Here is a 19,317-nt window from a genome sequence, read left to right as displayed (position 1 = left end):
GGTTTTCCCCATTATTGTGTAACAAATGGTGCTGTGGTTGGCTTGGAATCCGGATTGAGAGGCGTCCAGGAGATTGTTTCGTTCCAGGTGTTCATTGAGTTGCAGGTTGATTGGTTTCTACAGAACCTTTGCTGGACCAGAAGTTCTTTGGTGCAGCTGGGATGGCAGATGTATTTTTCAGGAGGGGCCTGACTTCAGGGGTGCTGTAGAATATGTCCACCTTCATTATGCAAATGTCTATTTCCACACTCATAGTGCTAACTTAGCTGTCAAAAAATCTTACTCAGTTCAGTGTTTAGATGTTTAACTGCATTGATGTACAAACTCGTATTTGTATTTCTCTTCTGCTGTACAGTGCTCTATCACCTTTGACACCTGTTTTAAAGGCTGCCACAGCATTACTTTTTGTTATAGTAACAAAGATGTTCCCCTGCCTGTGTTACTGAATGTGACTGCAGTCTGTGGCAAAACGGTGGACACACTTTTGGACCAAGGACAGTAAGGACGAGTATGTTATACTTTGGGAATATACCTGGAAATTATAATTGATGGGAAAGAGTAGCTTCAGTGTTCTGTGTGAAATAAAGCAGACACACAAAAGCTTTAATAACCTGTGTTAAGTGAATTTAGTAATGTGTAGAGGGGTGATTTCCCATTATCACTGGATAGAATTCCCTGCTTCAGTGATTTAGGTCAGCTGATGCTATTCAGACCTCATCACTGATATTTTAGAGCTGAATATTATGGCTTGCGTACCGCTATAAGTAGCTAAAGGTAGCTCTGTGGAATGGTTGGGAAGAAGTGCTCAGTTGCATATGGGTTGCCATGGCTACTCCTTGAAACGTCCAAATAATGCCCCATATAGATAGAATAGGCTTTTCTGATTGTGGAAAAGTACATTTCATGATACACAGGCATGATTTCTTTCTGGTTAACATACTAACTGCAAGATCCTCTTTTGAATTCCCCCAGACTGGATCGAGAAACTTTTTGAAGTAGTTTCTCCTGTGCACCCATAGGAGAGGTCATTGCACTTAGTGGGGACCTTGTCCTGCCTACGGAATTGACGGCATTGAGTTAGATATAGACACCACTCCGGCACACTGACTTCAGTCTACTTCAGAACATTCTATGCCCTTAGACTCAGAGATTAAATAGGAGATTACTAACTGTGCCAGTCTGCAAAAGAAAACTTTCAACCATATGAATACCCAGAAGGCCCCTACACAGATTCGGGATGAAGGGAGAGGGGTTCATTGATGAATCTGCAGGGATATCAGAATGAGCTGAGACTGGACCTTCTTCAGAACTCTGAGAAGCGGAGGAGGGAATGCTTAAAGGAGACCAGAGTCCAACAGTAAGTAAAATAGGTCTCCCAGGTAACCTGGATCTGGAAACTGTAGAGCACAGAAAGATTGAGAATAAGAGCACTCCGAGGTATGCAAGACATACTCCAGTGGACGATAAAGCCTTGAACTATCTCCAGGCCCAGAATCTACTCTCTTAAAAATGGGGCCTGTGAGCTTCTGCAGCCTGTGGACCACACAGATGGCTGACAAACAAGGAAATTCCCTGAAGATGAGCCAGCGCCACATTCTCAGTTTTTCCTGGCACAGAACACATGACCCCCCATAGTCATAACAGGAGTGAGGCACCAGCAAAATACATGAGGCGAAGAAGCCTCACTACCATCAAGGTCTGAACACAAGCCTACGCCTGAAACATCAGGATCATACACTGAATGTCCTGGAGTCATGTTTTGGGGTGGGAAGACTTTTCACATCACCATGTCTAAACAGCCCTGGGGTTTCAGCTCATTTATGACGAACCCTAGGAAAGACTTAAGAAAAATGGTAGTCTGCAGATGGTCAGCATCTAACTATGATGAGCTCACCTTCAACAACCAGTCTTTGTGGTACGGAAATGCATGGGCTCCCAGTCTGCGAAGATGAGTCACATACACCTTTCCCACTCCCTCCTCATCAAAGTGAAAAAAGCGCCTTTGAGACTGCAAAATAGGTACATAAAAGTATGCGTCCTGCAAATCTAAGGACAACTTCAAAACCCAGACTTAGTATTTTGAATGTGTCCTTCTGAGGCAAGGTGTTAAAAAAAACAGTGAAGTTCCAGAATCAGTCGGAGCTCATTGTCTTTTTTGGCTACCAACAAATAGCACGAGTAGCAACCAATGGCGCACTTTCTGGGATGGAGGCGAATCACCAAACCAGTGCCCGTAGCATGATCTAAACACTCTGTGGAGTCCATCCCAGCCCATAAAATATATTTAACTGCATCCTGCCTGTCTTGGACTGTTGTGCAAAAGAGTTCCAAAACTCTTCAAGGAATGGCAGGCAAAAGTTACCTCACCACATCCCAGAGTGTTTTGGCCCAACTGGTAGACCACATTGTGCGGTCACAATGCTAAACTGACAGAGGAAAACACTCTCTTGACAAGCTCATCAATGCCCTTCGATTCTTTATCAGGTAGGGCAGTAGGGAAAGAATTTGGGTTGACTCTTGTGGCTCAAGCTTGCATCACAAGACGTTCCAGTGTTTGGTGATGAATCAAGAAGGCTGTGTCACCAAGTGCAGGCCTAAGGAGCCAACAAATGGGGCAATAACTGTATGTGCCGAGTGAGGCTTCAACCATTCCATAGTATCTGTCAGAGGTGCATTAAAAGGTATTGACAACTCTGAAGTTGAAACCTTTGGCTGCAATGTCCTTGTAAGCAGATTAGCCTTAGCTTTCACAGATGACATCTGCACTTCCAACACCTCTGGTGCTCTACATAATACTACAGCAAAGAAGACATTTTCCTCTTCTTACTGACAACTGGGCTCACCACTTGATGCACCCGAAATATTGAAGCCAGGGACAGCATGCCTGTCAAGAATAATAATCAGACTGTCAAACAAGTTGCAGACCAGTGTCAAAGGAAAAGTTCCCAAGATGTTAAATCTCTGGCTACTGAGCCCTCCACTAGTGCATGACACAGTTGAGTGGTTTTGAAGCCAAAGGAAGCCCACAGGGTAGCACCCCAGAAATGAGGTTATGTGTCAAGTACAGGCAGCCCAGTGCAGTCACCAAGCTTGATGCACATGTGATACCCTGAGCTCATTGACCAATCAGGGACTGCCAGGTTTCTGAGAACCTTTGATTTTTCTTAAGGATACTGGCAGATTGCCCAAACAGATGGTACAAAGGTACAAAGGAGCAGTCAGCTTTCTCCACTCCTGATGAGACCTTCTGTTTAAGTGATCCAAATTGGGTTGAAGAATGCTCCTGCAACCTTATGAAGGTTGGTCAGCAGGGTCCTGGCTTGGCTGTAGAACTTCAGTGCCACTTTCTTGGATGACATTGTGGATTTCAGCGTCATCTGGGAAGATTAGCTGGCTCAACAAAAGAAAGTGCATCAGGCCCTAAAACAGGAAGGCCATATGGCAAGGCCAGTGAGTGACAGGTGGGGCAGTGCTCTGTTGGTAGGCCATGCCCTCTGCAACTTGGCCAGAAAGTTGGCAGGGGCCATGTGTGTTGCATCCTCTTCAACTCATGATCCAGACCATTATGACCTGGATACCTCCCAAAATTATACTCAGGTTAGTGCCTTTTTTGTGCCTCACTGGTTTCTACTGAGTTTTGTTAAGTAGTGTGGGAGTGTTATGGTTGCCTTTACTTCTGTCTCGTGTGGGAGTGTATTAGAATCTGGAGTCACGTAGTAGTATCAATCTGATTCCAGATTCATATCATTCTGGCAGGGGCGGTTGCTGAGGCAGGAACACCTGTACTTCTCTCTGTCAACGATTACATTAATTCACTTCATCTTACCTTGACCTCAGGACTTCTTTACCCACAATAGGGAGCATGGTTGCATGACTCATGGAACCCACCTCAAAGAAGCAACCAAAAAGATGATCTAGGCAGAGGTATGCTTAAAGTTATTGCCGCCTTGAAAAAGGCACTGTGTACTGCACCCTTTTCTAAAGGTGCCCACATTTAGCAAAGAGTCTGTTGTGTAGATACATGCTTCAGAGCTTAGAATAGGGCAGTGCTTTACCAGGTAACTGATGAAGGACAGTTTCAACCTGTAGTATCCATCAGCAGATAATTTCTACGCAGGGAGCAGTGGTAGAGTGCCATTGAGAAGGGAGCCTTTGTGGTGGCCTATTCCCTGAAGAAACTGATACCCTTTCTGTTTGAGACTTATTTCTGAGTTCAGACAGACCACAGACTGATGATTAGGTGACAGATGCAGGGTGAGAACCCTAAACTCTTTAGGTGGTCCATCTCCCTACATGGCATGGACTTTATGGTGGAATACAGACCTGGGAATAGCCACACTACTGCTGATGGCCATTCCATGTTCTTCTACCTTACCATTGGGAACTAATGGGTAGCTTGGCCTACATTCAGCTAGAAGTGTTTATGAGAAATTAAATTTTTTTTGTCATAGTCCACCCATTTTCATTCATGATATTACTGGTTTTGGGAATCTTCATGCTTTACCGAAGCAATTCTGTAAGAAACTGCCTGTGGTGCCACAGTAAAATGAGATGTACATGTGGGCTTCCTGTTTGCCCGATTTAACATCCCTATAATTGCATTGTAAAGCATGAATAAAATGCATCTAGGATATGGAATTTCAAAGTTCATATGTGGGCTGCAGTATATTTTACACAGTCCACATATAGGACAAAAGCATATGTCTGCCAGGAGCACCACTGTTCTCAGGCTGGGATGCACTATAAATGCTTAACAATACACATGGTTAGGAGGACAAATGCCTTTGACCTCTATGCAAAGCCATTTTTTTGATATATTCCTGAATAACAACTAAAGTGTGGCTTTTAAGGCATTTGGGCAGCGTAAAGTAACAGCACATATTGTGCTTAGTGTTCTCTCTCAGTGGAAAGAAACTGTTTAACATTGTAGGCTTTGCTATTACTTTCCCTGAAGAGACCTAGATGAGATTAAAATCTTTATTTCCTCTCCCTTTCTCTGCTTGGTGAAGTGCTAGAAACATTCTTCAGAGCTATTTCTTACCAAATTTCCAAAATCTGATTTAATGGTGAAATCAAAGTTTTGATAACTTTTTGGAAAATGTAACTTTGTAAAAATGTACTTCGTCCTACCTGAGCCAAAACTGGCGTAAAAATAATTTCGCCACTCAGCTCCTCCAGAGCTAGGGTGCACACCCTTGGGCTGGATAGTTGGCAACTCTGGCTCAGGAGACAAACATCTGGCTCTGAGCCCAAGAGGAGCAGATGAGTGTTAATTGCTGACCACATAGCACAGATTGTACAGAAATAGCTGTTATGAAAAGGTCTTCTTTATCACTACCTCTTATGACATTGAGATGTCATGGAGGGCTTCTCTTATTCAGTCTAAGGACCCTCCCACACAACCAGGCTTCAGACACAGTAGGGAAGAGAACCAGTTTCCAATCTGTAAGATGGGAGTAAAGTTAATCTAATTGAGGGATAAACTAAGGAGATGAAGACAGGACTGCCTGGTTGCAGATGGGTTCTGCCACCTTGAAACAGGGGATCCTGGGTAATTTAACTTTAAGGGGAAGAGTAGGTGCTGCAAATGGAGGTGTGGGGTACTGCAAGAAAATAGGACTGGTTGGTGGAATTTTTCCAGTCACCACAGTTTAAAATTTGCACTTCCTGTGAAAATACTTGTACCTGAGAAGACTCAAACTAAGCAAGAAGGCCTTACTTGATAGAATGAAGACTTGTGTCTCCTTCTGGAAGAAAAGGACTGAATGATTCATGTTGTCACCCAAGGACTAGAGCTGTTGTCTAACAGTGAAGCAATTGCCCTTCTATTCACCTTCTTCAGTGACAAAAAGTAGAGGGACTCAGGGCTCCAAGAGGGCCCAGCTCACAACAGAGGAGTGGACCCTGCAGGAGACCTTCCTGCAAAGAGACCTGGTGCACAGAAGCCTGCCCTGTGAAACTAGAGATTGCAGATTTGGCCAAAAGGGACTTTTTCCCGGAAGTGGGAGACTGAGGTAAATCTTAGACCAGGATGACATGCTTGATATACTCAACCTATGCTTCTTGGTGATCAGCCTGAAACGGAGTATAGTGCGAGTCAATCGTGGACTATTTTCTGTCAATTGTGTTTTACTTTTTCTAGATACTTTTTACGTGAAAAAGTCAAAAATTCTATAATTCCCATTTAACTATTTTAATTATCATGATGTGTTTTTGCTTATTGCTTTTTTCTAATTTATTTGAGAATGTTATTATGAGTTCTTTACTTTTAACGTTTTTGGTACTGCTTCTACTCAGCACACTCTTTAGTGGGGGTTCCCTGCTGCATGTGCCATAGCCACCAGCTGTTGAGCATAGATGATCTCAAATCTCTGTTTTGACCTAATTAGTTTATGTTTATTAGGTTGGTATGGGTCAGGCCATTCACAAATTAAAAATCTACTTTCTACCATATATCATCCTCTTTTCTCATCCTACGCTTGTCTCCGACGATATCTGTTCATGATCATGAATTTATTTGAAAAGTGCTGTGACATCCCTTGGGTCATTATAGGGTTTTATATAATAAAAACATTTTTTTTAATTTAACTGCTCAGTTGCTGTAAATAAACAACAATGATGGTACTTAAGAAATTGGTAAGCATATTATGCACATAGAAAAAGTGTTCCTTTGGTGATGATCGTGAAAAAATAGTTTAAATGCAATGCATGGTAACCAGCCTCATATTAAACCTATGATCACAAACCTTTGTTTTTGTGGACACACTTGTGCATGAGACTATAAACATAACACTTTCTGATGGTAACGCTTACCCCATGTGGTATTTTGGAGATGCCTGTTTCTTTAATAGATGCAGCAACATTTGAGCAATGTGACCAGACATACTACAAGTACACATGTATACTACTAAGTGACATGCTTTCTGGTCATGTTTTGTCAAGACAGGCCACTGAGCACAACAAACAAACCTTATAGTTGCTAATCTATCAAGCATCACCTTTTGTAAGGAACATTGTCACTTTTCCTTTTTTTTTTTATTCAAATAATTTTTATTTGAAAATAGAAATGAAAAGCACAAGACAATACAATAAGGAGCAAAGAAAGCATTAAAGACAATAAAAGCAATTCTCCAAATACAAGGTTCTGATTATGATGAAAACATGGTAATTGAATCATTAGACTCACTAGAATAGCAAACCTAAAGAAAGAAAAAGAAACGTTAACATATATGGTGGTCATACATTTACATATACATATACAATTGCATAGCCGTCTTATATCTAGTGTAGGTTCTCATCTCGATGACATCTAGGACCATCTCTCGGTGAAGGGTATTTCACAGGGACTTGTGTTTGCTGACTTTAGCTATGTGGTCTATGTGGTCTAAGGGGGGTCAAACGAGAAGGAGGAAGCATCAAGGGCCTTCCACAATTTTTTGTGAGAGACACGCCCTGGAGATGAGTGCAGCGCTGGGTTATTGGCACCTCTCAGGAAGGACAACCAGTCTTGCCACATTTTGAATGATACCTCAGAAGCGTTCTTCCACTTACATAATACAACTTTGCATGCTAAGGTGAGAAGGAAATCAAGTAATTGGCGTTCAACCGCATTAGGCAAGTTTGGGTCCTGTACTCCAAGCAGAACTTAGACAAACTCCCTTGCAGGTTTGATACAGAAAATATGTTCAATGCAGTCAAAGATTCTATTCCAGTATCCCTTCAAAGAGGGGCAATTAAATATCATGTGGGCCAAATCCCCCACTTCTGCATCACAATTCCAGCACATGGGGCTATCTCTTAGTTGAAGTCTAAAGAGCTTCTCAGGTGTCCAATATGTTCTGTTGATTAACATGGATTTAGTTTGTGACAATATAGGGGAGACCTTATTCCTAAATGCAGTAGTATATATTATATCCCAGTCGAAAGACATACCCGTTGCGTTGACTCTGCTTCCCATCTCATCTCATTTCTTCTTTGTGTTTTCTGAGGGAGGGGGAGGAGCATTTTATAGACCTTCGAAACGAAATGTCCCGCTTTGTTGATGCGTGGGACAGAACTCCAGAGCCATGGCTCAGAGGGAATCAAGGAGCGCGCAGACAGGAGTGCTTTTAGTTTCAAAAAATCATAGAAGTCTATTGGTGTGAGGGCGTGTGTGGCTTGTAGTGACGAGAACGGTACAGGTTCAATACCCTTGAAGAGATCGCATACCATGTTGATACCTTTCGCGGACCAGTGTTTCCACTGGAGGGGTGCCCCGTTGATTTTCAGTAAAGGGTTATGCCAAAGGGCTATGGAAGTGGACTTTTTTTGCTTTAGGCCTTTATGGGTTGACTGGTCGAGTTTCAGGAGAGCCCTTCTTGTGTTTAGCAGAATATACTTAGAATGGGGTAGGTGCGCAAGATCCATGGTGAGTAGAGCCGGAAGTGGAATAGTACCCAGTATAGCTTTTTCAATGTCTATCCAAAGTGGGCTTTAATCTGATTCTTTGCTTAGCCACAGAGCGCCCTGTTTGCATAGGAACGCTGTTTGATAGTGTCTGAAGTTTGGGAGACCCAGGCCGCCTTTTTCTTTAGCTAACGGTAGCTTTTTCATTGATATCCTGGGCTTCTTCCCTTGCCACAGAAACGTACCAAACAGCTTCTCCACCTTGTGAATGAAATTTTCGGAGAAGGTCATTGGCAGCATACTTGCTAAGTAATTTACCAGAGGTGTTACCATCATCTTCAGGGATTTAGCCGTGCCCCACCAGGATAAGTATTTAGGCGACCAGCCTTCTAGTACTTTGTTTATTTTAGTCAGGACTATGTTCTCATTAATTTGTGTTGTGGAGATTAGGTCGTTATCAAACTCTAAGCCCAAATATTTAAAACAGCCTGGCTGCCATGTTAATCCGGAATCTCCTATGATATCTTTGTTCCCTAGGTTATTGAGTAATTTAACCTCTGTCTTGTCTTTGTTTAATTTATAGCCGGATACCTTCGAAAACTCATTGATAGTGGTGAGGAGAGCCGGTATAGCCTCACCCGCCTTCTCTGAGACTACCAGTACGTCATCCGCATATGCCGTTCGTTTTATGATACAGTCGTTGAAAGGGATTCCTGGTATATTTTTGACGTGTCTAATATGGTAAAGGAATGTTTCGATAGCCAATAAGAATAATGGCGGGGAAAGGGTGCATCCCTGCCTCGTACCTTGGTGTAGTCGAAAAGGTGGCGAGAACGAACCTCCTGCTCTGACTCTCGCTACAGGGCAGAAATAAAGGGACATGATCATCCTTATGATTGATGATCCCAAATTAAATTTATTTAGCACAGCCTCCAAGTAAATCCAATCTACTTTATCAAATGCTTTTTCAGCATCTAGTGTTATTGCTGCTGAAGGAGTGGAAAGGAGCTTTGCTTTTTCTAGTACATGTGCCAGAGTCCTGGTGTTATCGCTGGACAACCTGTTCTTCAGAAACCCCGCTTGTGATGGATGGATGAGTTTAGGTAATATTTTCTGGAGGCGTGCCGCTAAGATGGAGGCGAAGAGCTTACAGTCAAGATTTATAAGAGAGATGGGCCTATAATTCTTGGGTAGTGTGGGGTCTTTCCCTTCCTTCGGAATGACCGCGATAGTGGCTACTGACAGAGTACCTTTTGCTTCACCAGTCTCACTTATTTCTTCGAACATGTTAAGCAGTGGTTGTGTGACCACCGGGGAGAAACATTTATAGAATTTTGCAGAGAAACAATCCGGTCCGGGGGCTTTTCCGCACTTTAATGATTTAATGGCGTTCTGGACTTCCAGAGACGAAACCGGACTGTTTATGTCTGCTTGCTCATCTAGGGAGAGAGATGGAAGTTTGCAATTACCCAAGTAATCATTTATCTTGTGACTTTCCACGTCTGTGTTCTTGGCATAGAGTTTTTCGTAAAATTCCTTAAAAAGGTCTGCTATTTTTGTCGGGTCAGAATGAGCTACACCAAGGTTGTCAACTATGGAGTTTATCGTGTTCTTCTGTAATTTGAATTTGAGGTAAGCTGCCAGGCTTTTGCCTTCCTTGTTCGATTCACACAGCTTGAACCTTTTCCTCTTATCTAGCCAAGCACCAGCCCTTTCACTTACGATTTTATTGTATTCGTACTTTTTGTTGGCCAACTTATTCAATGAATCTACTTTCCTGTCTTGCAAGTGTTTGGCTTCTAGAATTGATATTTCCTTTTCTAGTTCCTCTAATTTCCTGTTATGGTTTTTATTCATGGCAGACTTAATCTTAATGATTACCCCTCTTATAGAGCTTTTTAGTGCCTCCCACCTAGTTAGGTCAGAGGTGTCACCCCTAGTATTGTGGATCAGGTATTCTTTGATGGCGGCTTCAATGGTTACCCGGTGTTGTTCATGTTCAAGTACTTCATCATTAAGGCGCCATGCAGAATGGCGGGTGGATGGTTTTATGTCAGAGATGGTGAGTGTGACGCAGGAGTGGTCGGACACGAGCCTCGGCTCTATTGATGTTTCTTCAATTCTGGGTATAGCGTTCTGTGTGATAAATAAGTAATCAATTCGCGAGAACGAGTCATGGGGTGAAGAGTAGAACGAGTAGTCCCTTCCGTCTGGGTTTTGCAGGCGCCATGAGTCAACTAAGTGGAATCGTTCACAAAGATTTTTGAAAGCTCTGTGTGACCTATTGCTACGGAAGGGGCATCGGGAGTCTCTGTCCAGAGTCCGGTCTACGGGGAGATTAAAGTCTCCCGCAAGAATGTGTACTGCCGAGTCCGGGATATTTTTAATTTGTTTTGTTAGATCCGACCAGAATTTCAATTCACATGTGTTTGGGGAGTAGACGTTTGTGATATAGAATTCTGTACCATCTTTTAGTAGTTTGGATGTAACCCATCTCCCTTTGATGTCAGTTGTGGAGGAGAGGAGATCAATGTTAGATTTTTTGGAAATCAAAGTTATTACCCCGTTCTTTTTCTCCACTGCCTCTGAACCTGTGACTTCTGTAAATAATTTATTTCTAAGCGTGTAGAACTGTTTAGCATCTAGCTAGGTTTCCTGAAGCAGTGCGATATCCGCCTTCTGCCTACGTAGATAGTCCAGGATTTTTTGATGTTTTACTGGTTTATTAAGGCCTTTGACATTGAGGGAAAGCACCTTCAACTTCCCTACCTGGGTCACCCCAAGAGGTGTACTAACCATGGGCACAGGCATAATCATGTTTAGAATGATGCATTGCTAGATTATCAGTGTTGAGGAGTAAGACCCTGTGTATGGTAATCCCCCTCCTAGCCGGTCTATGAGCGAGTATCAGAGAACCATTGGGAACCTGCAGTACAATTGTGACTTCCACAGCGCAATTAGGTACTAAGACGGGAGCTGTACTGGTTTTAAGTAAGACATTCAGAGGTATGTGCTTCCTGACAAGATGAGGATTTCACATATAGTAAAATAATCTACTTCTGTATCAGTGTGCTGAAAGTGCGCATAGATTGACGGCGATATGCAACCACTAAACAATATAAGGACAGTAATCAAAAGAAAATGAAACACCCCACATGTACCCCAACCCATCCCCTTACCCCCCCCCCCACCCGCCCCTCCCCAAAAGTATGCAATAGGCATGGTGACTTGAGAAAAATAACAACACATCCGTTGTTATAATTGTTAAAGGTCCGCTCAGCGACCCAGTTCCAACATTTATAAAGTGTAATGTTAACATTGTCACTTTTCTAAGCAACATACTTTGACAACACTATGTGCCCAAACGCATCTTCTTTCCAAGACGAGTGCCAAATATTCACATACACACATCATTGTTGGTACATAAAGCACATCAGGGCCTAGGGACGAGGGTAATTAAAATGTATGGTTGTACAACTAGAAAACTGCATATTTAATCCTTTCTCCATGTTAGATTCTGGAAAGCACACTTACCTTAGAATGCTGAGTTACTCCCTCACCGCATTTATTTCCCCATGTCACATCATTGCTTTTTCAAAGTAAACTAGTGGTAGGCTCTGACCTCTCTTATTCAAACGGATGTGCACTGCTGAATTTCTACGTGTAGCTGCATAGCTGCAAACCCCTACCTTGCAAAGAAACCAGGACATTTCAGTGTTAGAAAAAAATGTCACCCTTGTTTGAAGGTCACGTGAGCAAAATTGTGCACCATTGAATTGACTCGGAGTAGAAATTGTTATTTACAATGATTAAAAAATGCAAAACTCTGGAGCGAATCTATGTATGCAAATACATTTTTAATATTACTGCTTTTATCAAATACTGAAATTAGATTCAAATTCTATTCAAATTGTACATAATGCTGGCATTAACTGCTTATGTTTGCCAACAATGTGTCTATCTGTTTTGAGCGAGATTTTTGGGGCTGGTGTCAAACTGACAGCCCACCTGCTTTCGACATTAAAGTTCAAACCTGTCCTTCTGCTCACTGTTCTCATTTCCCCCCCCTTCTTAGTTAATGTCCTTATGTTACTACAGCAAAACACACAATATGATGGACGGAATGTTGCACAATGGCAAAACATTCACCCCCAGTCACAGATCTGGGTCTAATCCATCGTTATTTTGCTCACCAAGCCACCCCAGTTCAGACATGGCCATATGCAAATCAGTCTTGACCCTGTTGAACCGATTAATTGGAGTTGGTGCGGGAGGTCTCGGAGGGTGGGTCCCGTCATGAGGGCGCCAGCGGATCTAAGATGTACCATTTGGTACTCTAGATCATATCCCCAATCGTGGACACCCTCGTGACGGGACCCCCCGCCGAGACCTCCTCCATCAACTCCAATTAATCTGTTCTTCTAACTCGATTAGGACATGGACTCTTAGGCTACGGCCACAGTTTTGACCGACCGTACTGCTTCACCCCGAAGTGCCTCCTACAGGTTAAATTAACCTCCACCAGGAAGGTTTCCGGACCTTGGAAACCCTACCAAGCTTCCCCAATAGAAGTCTACGGGACCGTAGAACTACTAGAGAGATCCTCCAAGGCTCGCAGATTCAGGCAATACATTTTCTAGTCCCGATGATGATCCTTTATTGTAAATAGGATCGAAGCGACGTCGACAGTTTATGTAGTTACACACCAGTTTTCCCATTGTGTTACACAACTGTGTTTACTACATGAGTACAGCTTGGCTAAAGTTTCATTTGTTACTAGCGTCTCATTATTATGATTGCCTGCAAATACCCTGTTCTTTTAAATCCCCTGGTTTTGTCCTGTTTGTGCTATATGTATTGGATACAGGACTGTGTCCCTCTGTATAAATGTTCAGTCTATTTGTTACATTTTTCCAAATAATTAAATCAGTGTCCGGCTGGACACCTTCTTCATTATAGTACAGATTGTTGTCTATAATTCATTGGTCTTTCTTTTATTGTGTTAAGTTAAGGACCCTTGATGCCCGATATAACTATTACCCCTGGTCCTTGATTACCTAGAGGGTTCCCTTGTATTCTTGAAACTGTCTAAATTATCAATAGCCTTTGGGTCTCTTCTCAATATGGAAAGACTGCCTCAGGGCCCCCCTCTCTGGTTTGAATTCCACTGGCCTGCCTTTTTTTATCATCATGCATTCTCTTCCCTTAGAATTAAAAAGAAAATGAAGCATCCCAAAATAAACATGTAATATAAAAAATACACATCAGGTGACTATCTAATATGGCCTGTGAAGTTACCAGAAATCCTTGATCGCAATATTGGATATATGTAGGTAGATATATCCAAGTTCACACAAAACGAAATGGAAACAGGATCTAAAAAATATGATAATGCAAAGCTGCCCACGGCACATTTTTATATCGAACAATGATGTATAGCTTCCTTTGTGGAATTACAGCCTTGTTAATGATGGAGTGTAGGATGAATAAATATGGCATAGTTTAAGCACAGTTAGGAGTTGCCATAGCAACGGAACGTGCACCCACAATGCATCATTGGCATTTGATAAATAATGCCTACACTTTTGCTGTTTGACAGCCCTCACTAACAAAGGATCGCAGAACAAACGGCGGGAGACATTTTGACAGGAAATGCATTTATTGTGTATGAAAAATGCAGGCTAATATAACAACTATGTGTGCTAATTAAGAGACAGGTTTTATACGTGTGTTTGGCCTCGAATATTATAGGCTGAAAACATAGTGTTTTCAACTGATTTGTTATGTTGATATTTAGTTGTTTTTCTAGTTTTAATTCACTTGTCCTTTATTAATGGAATGTTTAAAGTAAACTAATTTGTTGCGTAGATGTAAATATGGAGTCATTTTCTAAGTATTTTTTTCTTTTACAAAGATACCTTTTATCATTTGCATTTCATTTCCTAATCCCGATAAACCAGGTGTAATCAGCACACTTTTAAATGGCATTCTCTGAAAACAAAAGCGCTCTCTGATGTGTTTACTGCCGCCTTCGTGCAGTTTTCTAGACCGCAGAACAGTAATGAGCAGAATGGAAAGTGTCTACTATACCAGTGTTTCACAAACTGTTTTTGGTGGGTGCAAAAATTCAAGCACTATATAAAGAATCCTTTATAGCCTGCCTTTATGTTGTCACATTTGCTGCACTTTAAAGACAGAGGTCAAATGTCAGGGTATTTCCTCTTGCAAATTGCTGTTTGTTTTTTAACATAGGGGTTGCAATTTACAAACTCATCTCACTTTGCAGCCAGACAAGGAAAAGTAAAGTGAATTATGTGTCAATCTGGCTGGATACAAATCGAGTGAAAGCAAAGGCTGTAAGATGCCATTTTTTCTGTAACACGCAACAACATGTAAATATTTGTAAAATGAGAACTGTACATATTCAGCAATTAGGAAATAAAAAATGAAGCACATTATCTTGCAATTCTGAAGTGTGATGGTGTTAGAAATGGGATTCCTGGTTGACTGAGGTATGTACCCAGGCCAGGCAGGAACCACCACTTTACTCAGGGTAAGCTAGATAGACATTACAAGATAACCTGTGCTCATCCTATTGTAGCTTGGCATAGAGCAGTCAGGCTTATCTAAAGAGGCAGTGTGTAAAGTATTTGTGTAACACGCACACAGTAACACAGTGACTACACCACAAAAAGACTCCACATAGGTTTAGAAAAATAGAGAATATTTGTCTAAGCAATATAAGACCAAAAGGACAAAAATCCAATCAGTAGAGATATAAACTTTTAAAGATTAAATGCAAAAATAGTGCCTAGAAGCCACTAGCCTTTAAAAGGTTACTTGAGGTTTCGGTGCAAATCCAAACTTCAGGCCAACCGTGATGGAGGGCAGGCTATCTATAAGACTTACACAGGGCAGGCTAAGAAAGTACCTTGGTTGGAGCAATGTGTTGATTGTTCGGGCTCAATGCGTCAATCTTTTCCACGGAATCGAGTCACTGCGTTGTCGTCTAGCTTCGCTGAAGTAATGGCAATGCATCATCGTGAAGCCGCACAGAGTGTTGTCCTCCGGTCATGTGGGCTGTAGAACCGCTGTACTTGAACATCTTCTGCATCGACGTCTAAGGGCAATGCAACGGTTCCGATCAGCACAGTGGTGACTAAGTGTTGTTTTGAAAAAAGCTGATGCAGAACCCACCTCTGAGGCCCATAACTTAGGAGGGCACCTGAGGCATGGGTAGGACTCGCAGAAGACCGTGTCTAGCAGCATCAACAGATTTGCAGAAAGTTTTTTGTATCCCTGAGACTTCAGAAAACTGGAGGCAAGCCCTTGGAGATCATTGGGAGGGAAGGCAGAGTCCAGCACTCCTTCAGCAGAATCAGGGAGCAGCAGGCAGCAGGGCAACGAGCAGAAAAGCAGTCTTTCCAGAAAAGCAGTCCAGTTGAGTCCTTTAAGCAGCACAGCAGTCCTTTTGACAGAGGTTCAGTTGAAGATCCAGAAGTGTCTGATTACAGGGGCTCAGAGACCCAGTACTTATGCCCAAAGTGTCTTCGATACCAAGGTGACTTCACAGCAACTCTCTGAAGTGCACAGGGATTCCTTTCACCTCAGTCAGGCTTGCCAGGCTGCCCATGGGGCTGAATCAGTGCTTTGTGTGGGACAGGACACTTCCTATTGAAATGTAAGTATCAGCCTCTCCCATTCTTCCCTACCCAGAAAGACTCATCAGAATGCAGATGAGTGCTCAAAATGCAGATGCACCTCACCTTCACGTGTTTGTGGCTCTTTAGATGGAATGCTCAAATTGTAGGTGTCACCCAGCTCAGACTTATATCTGAGACAGGCTGTCAGGCACAATGAGAAGTAAGTACAAAGACATGTTCACTTTCTAAAAATGGTTTTTCTAAAACAGTAATGGTAAATCTAATTACACAAGTAAAGCAGATGTATCAGTATCATTCCAAACATATGTGACATGAAAAAGCTACTCCATTCTGATCAGGAATTACAGCTTAAAAGTGTATTAAGGACTTCCCAATGCTGCCCTATGAGAGGGGTAGGCCTCACAGTAGTGAAAAACAAAATAGGCTGTTTGTCACAACCAGGACATGCTAAGCATACAAGCACATGTCCTACCTTTTACTTACAATACACCCTGTCCTTAGTGTTACTTAGGGCCTACCTTAGGGGTGACTTATATGTAATAAAATGAGAGTTTAAGGCTTTGCAAGTAGTATTAAATGCCAGGTCGATGTAGTAGTAAACTGCACACACAGGCACTTCAGTGACAGGTCTGATACAGGTTTGAAAGACTACATCTGTGGGTGGCACAATCAGTTCTGCAGCCCACTAGTAGAATTTGAAGTACATTGCCTTGGTATACAATGTACCATTTAACATGAGACTTACCAGTACAACAATATGCCATTCAGGTATATACCAATGTATTCATGTTTAATGAAGAAGCACATGCACTTTAGCACTGGTTAGCAGCGGTAAAGTGCTCATTGCCCTAGGGCCAACCTTAAAAGATTCATCAAAACTTGGAGAAAAAAGGCAAAACATCCAGGGGAAGACCACCCTTAGTGAGCCAGGTCTAACAGATGGAAACAAAGATGTCAATAGGATGTTATCAAATAAAGTCACTTTACTAGGTGATGCACAAATTATAACATTTCATGGAAACCTGATTTCCACACATTCACATGTGAGTGTAATATAGTTTTACTGGTAAAACTGTATGTATGTGCACATTTAGTGGACACTTCAATAACAAATTTGGTGTCTGCAAACAACAGTGCGCTACCACATGATGCTTTAGTTACATTTGAAAATGGCCCACCTCATGTCCATTAAAGCAAGATGAGTCGTGAAAGTTTTTTGTTCTAAAAATTGGTTCCTGGTGCTATAGGGTATGGGAAGCACCGGCCTATAACAATGTACTCTTTCTACTGCTGGGAAAGGTTCCAGACTTAAACTGCAAATCTTTTGGTTATCCATTTGTCGAATTGAATGGCGATAATAATAATTATTTGTGAATATGTGCTGGAAGTAGGGGTGCAGAGGGTGCTGGAGCACCCCAGAATGTACATACTTTGATCATGATTGAGCAAAAAGGTTTCCTTTAAAGTTAGTTTTTATCTTGTCACAGAGGTCAAATGTTAGCCTATGTCTTCTAGCATACTACTACTTATTCTTTTAACATGCTATTTGGTGTTTAACTTTCTTTCTCTGACTGCAAAGTGAGAGGGTTGTGTAAGGTGAACTATGTGACAATTTTCTGGGGCACTATAAGTGTGAGTGGAAAAGCTGAAGGATATCGTTTTTTTTTCTAACAAACAACAAAACTTAAATCCCTGTGAATGAACTGTGCATATATTTCTAAATTGATCAGCAGTTAGAAAAACACAAATTAAGCACTTTATTTGTAATTCTGTAATGAATGAAAATCAAGATTTTAAAAGAATCCAAACAAATAAAGACACTTTTTTGGCTGATGGACAAATAACACGCTCTTACCACTCTCCTGCTAAATGGGGCATGGTTAATTTGCTACGTTTGTTCTCTTGTGTGACGCTTGGATTTTTCACAATCCCTATGACTTCAGTGACATAACATTGATGGGAGCACCCCCACTCAGCACCACTGATTGACAACCATCTCTCTTAATTTTAAAGTCTTGTAAAGAAAAGGGACCTCTTCCATATGTTGCGTTTCCTGCATTCTGTGGCTGATCCCACGGTCTGGCACGCGCTAGACGCTCTGGGCGCACATCAAGATGCAGAAGACGCACTTGTTGCAGTTCCTAATAATGTATTGAGCAATCCTTTAAGGTGAAAACCTGCATCATTTAGTGACGGCTCATCAATACGTTCCACCAGGCAAATCAATGAAGTATTATATTATTCTGTTGGATTGATCTGCCAAGCTGGGGTTCCATTTGAGACCGAAAAACAGCACTTTTTATATTGTATGCAATCGTGATTTTCACATGTTTGATTCTGTTAAGTCGCATTTAATTACTAGATCGCTCAGTGGCACGGTGACCGTGGTGCATAATTTTTTTTATTCTCTGATGGTTAGCCGTCCATGATCTTTCGAGTGGTGCTTCAAAGAGATGCAAGGTGAATGAACTGTATTTCTATTGGTCTATTTCTGGATTACACCATTTCTCTCAATTAAAAAAAAAAAGAAAAAAAAAAGATGGCAAGGTCAAAGGGCGAAGATAGCATGGCTTTACATCTGACTTAAATAGGTACCCGATAAAACACTATTGAGACACAATGCATAAAACAGAAAAGAAAATTGGAATGTTCTCAACATTGGTCACTTTAGGGAGTTATACACAGCATACGCCAAGTAATTAAATCCCTCCATTACAGAGTAAAGTGGCCCTGAGATTGGATGGCAAAGAGTTGCTGCTTGAAGATTCGCTTGTCCTTTCCCTCTGCTGGCACTAATTAAGAACAAGAGAGGCAGCTGTGCACTGCTCCTCATATTCAGTGCTGCTTGTTGCTGTTCGAGAAGGTTTGCAAGCCATGGCTGGCAAGCTCTTTTGAAGTGCTCCTGGAAATCTCGAGACTAGTGTCTCAGGGCGCTGGTCAGTAGCTGAAGAGGCAGAAAGCTGTCATCAGAACAGTTGTTGAGGTTATAATAAGAAGTGCACAGGACTCTATCAGTTTACAGCTGTGTGCTCAGAAACCTACACCATAAGATTCTGCAACTAGAAGCAACCCCCTCAACCACAACAATTGAGAAAACTGCACCCACAAAAAAATAGGTGAAACTGTTGTGAAACCTGTGATATTCTTTAACATTATGATACTTACAGAGTTGATAAAACATGGACAGAAGTATTTTAATTCGTTCACGTTTTTTGCTATTTCAAAGATAATATTGTTTCTTTGTGTTCTTTATCGTACAGTTTGACAA

General features: G+C 41.8%; 1 protein-coding gene across 1 annotated transcript in view; it reads left to right on the top strand.

The window, feature by feature from the left end:
• The window catches only part of DIAPH2 (diaphanous related formin 2), a 3,821,702-nt gene that overhangs the window by 1,183,192 nt on the left and 2,619,193 nt on the right, over window positions 1–19,317 (top strand). The window lies entirely within an intron of this gene.

This window comes from Lissotriton vulgaris, chromosome 4_1, assembly GCF_964263255.1.
Source record: "Lissotriton vulgaris chromosome 4_1, aLisVul1.2, whole genome shotgun sequence".
NCBI lineage: Eukaryota > Metazoa > Chordata > Amphibia > Caudata > Salamandridae > Lissotriton > Lissotriton vulgaris.
Note: the sequence above shows the minus strand (reverse complement) of the source record. Positions and strands in the feature narration are given on the sequence as shown.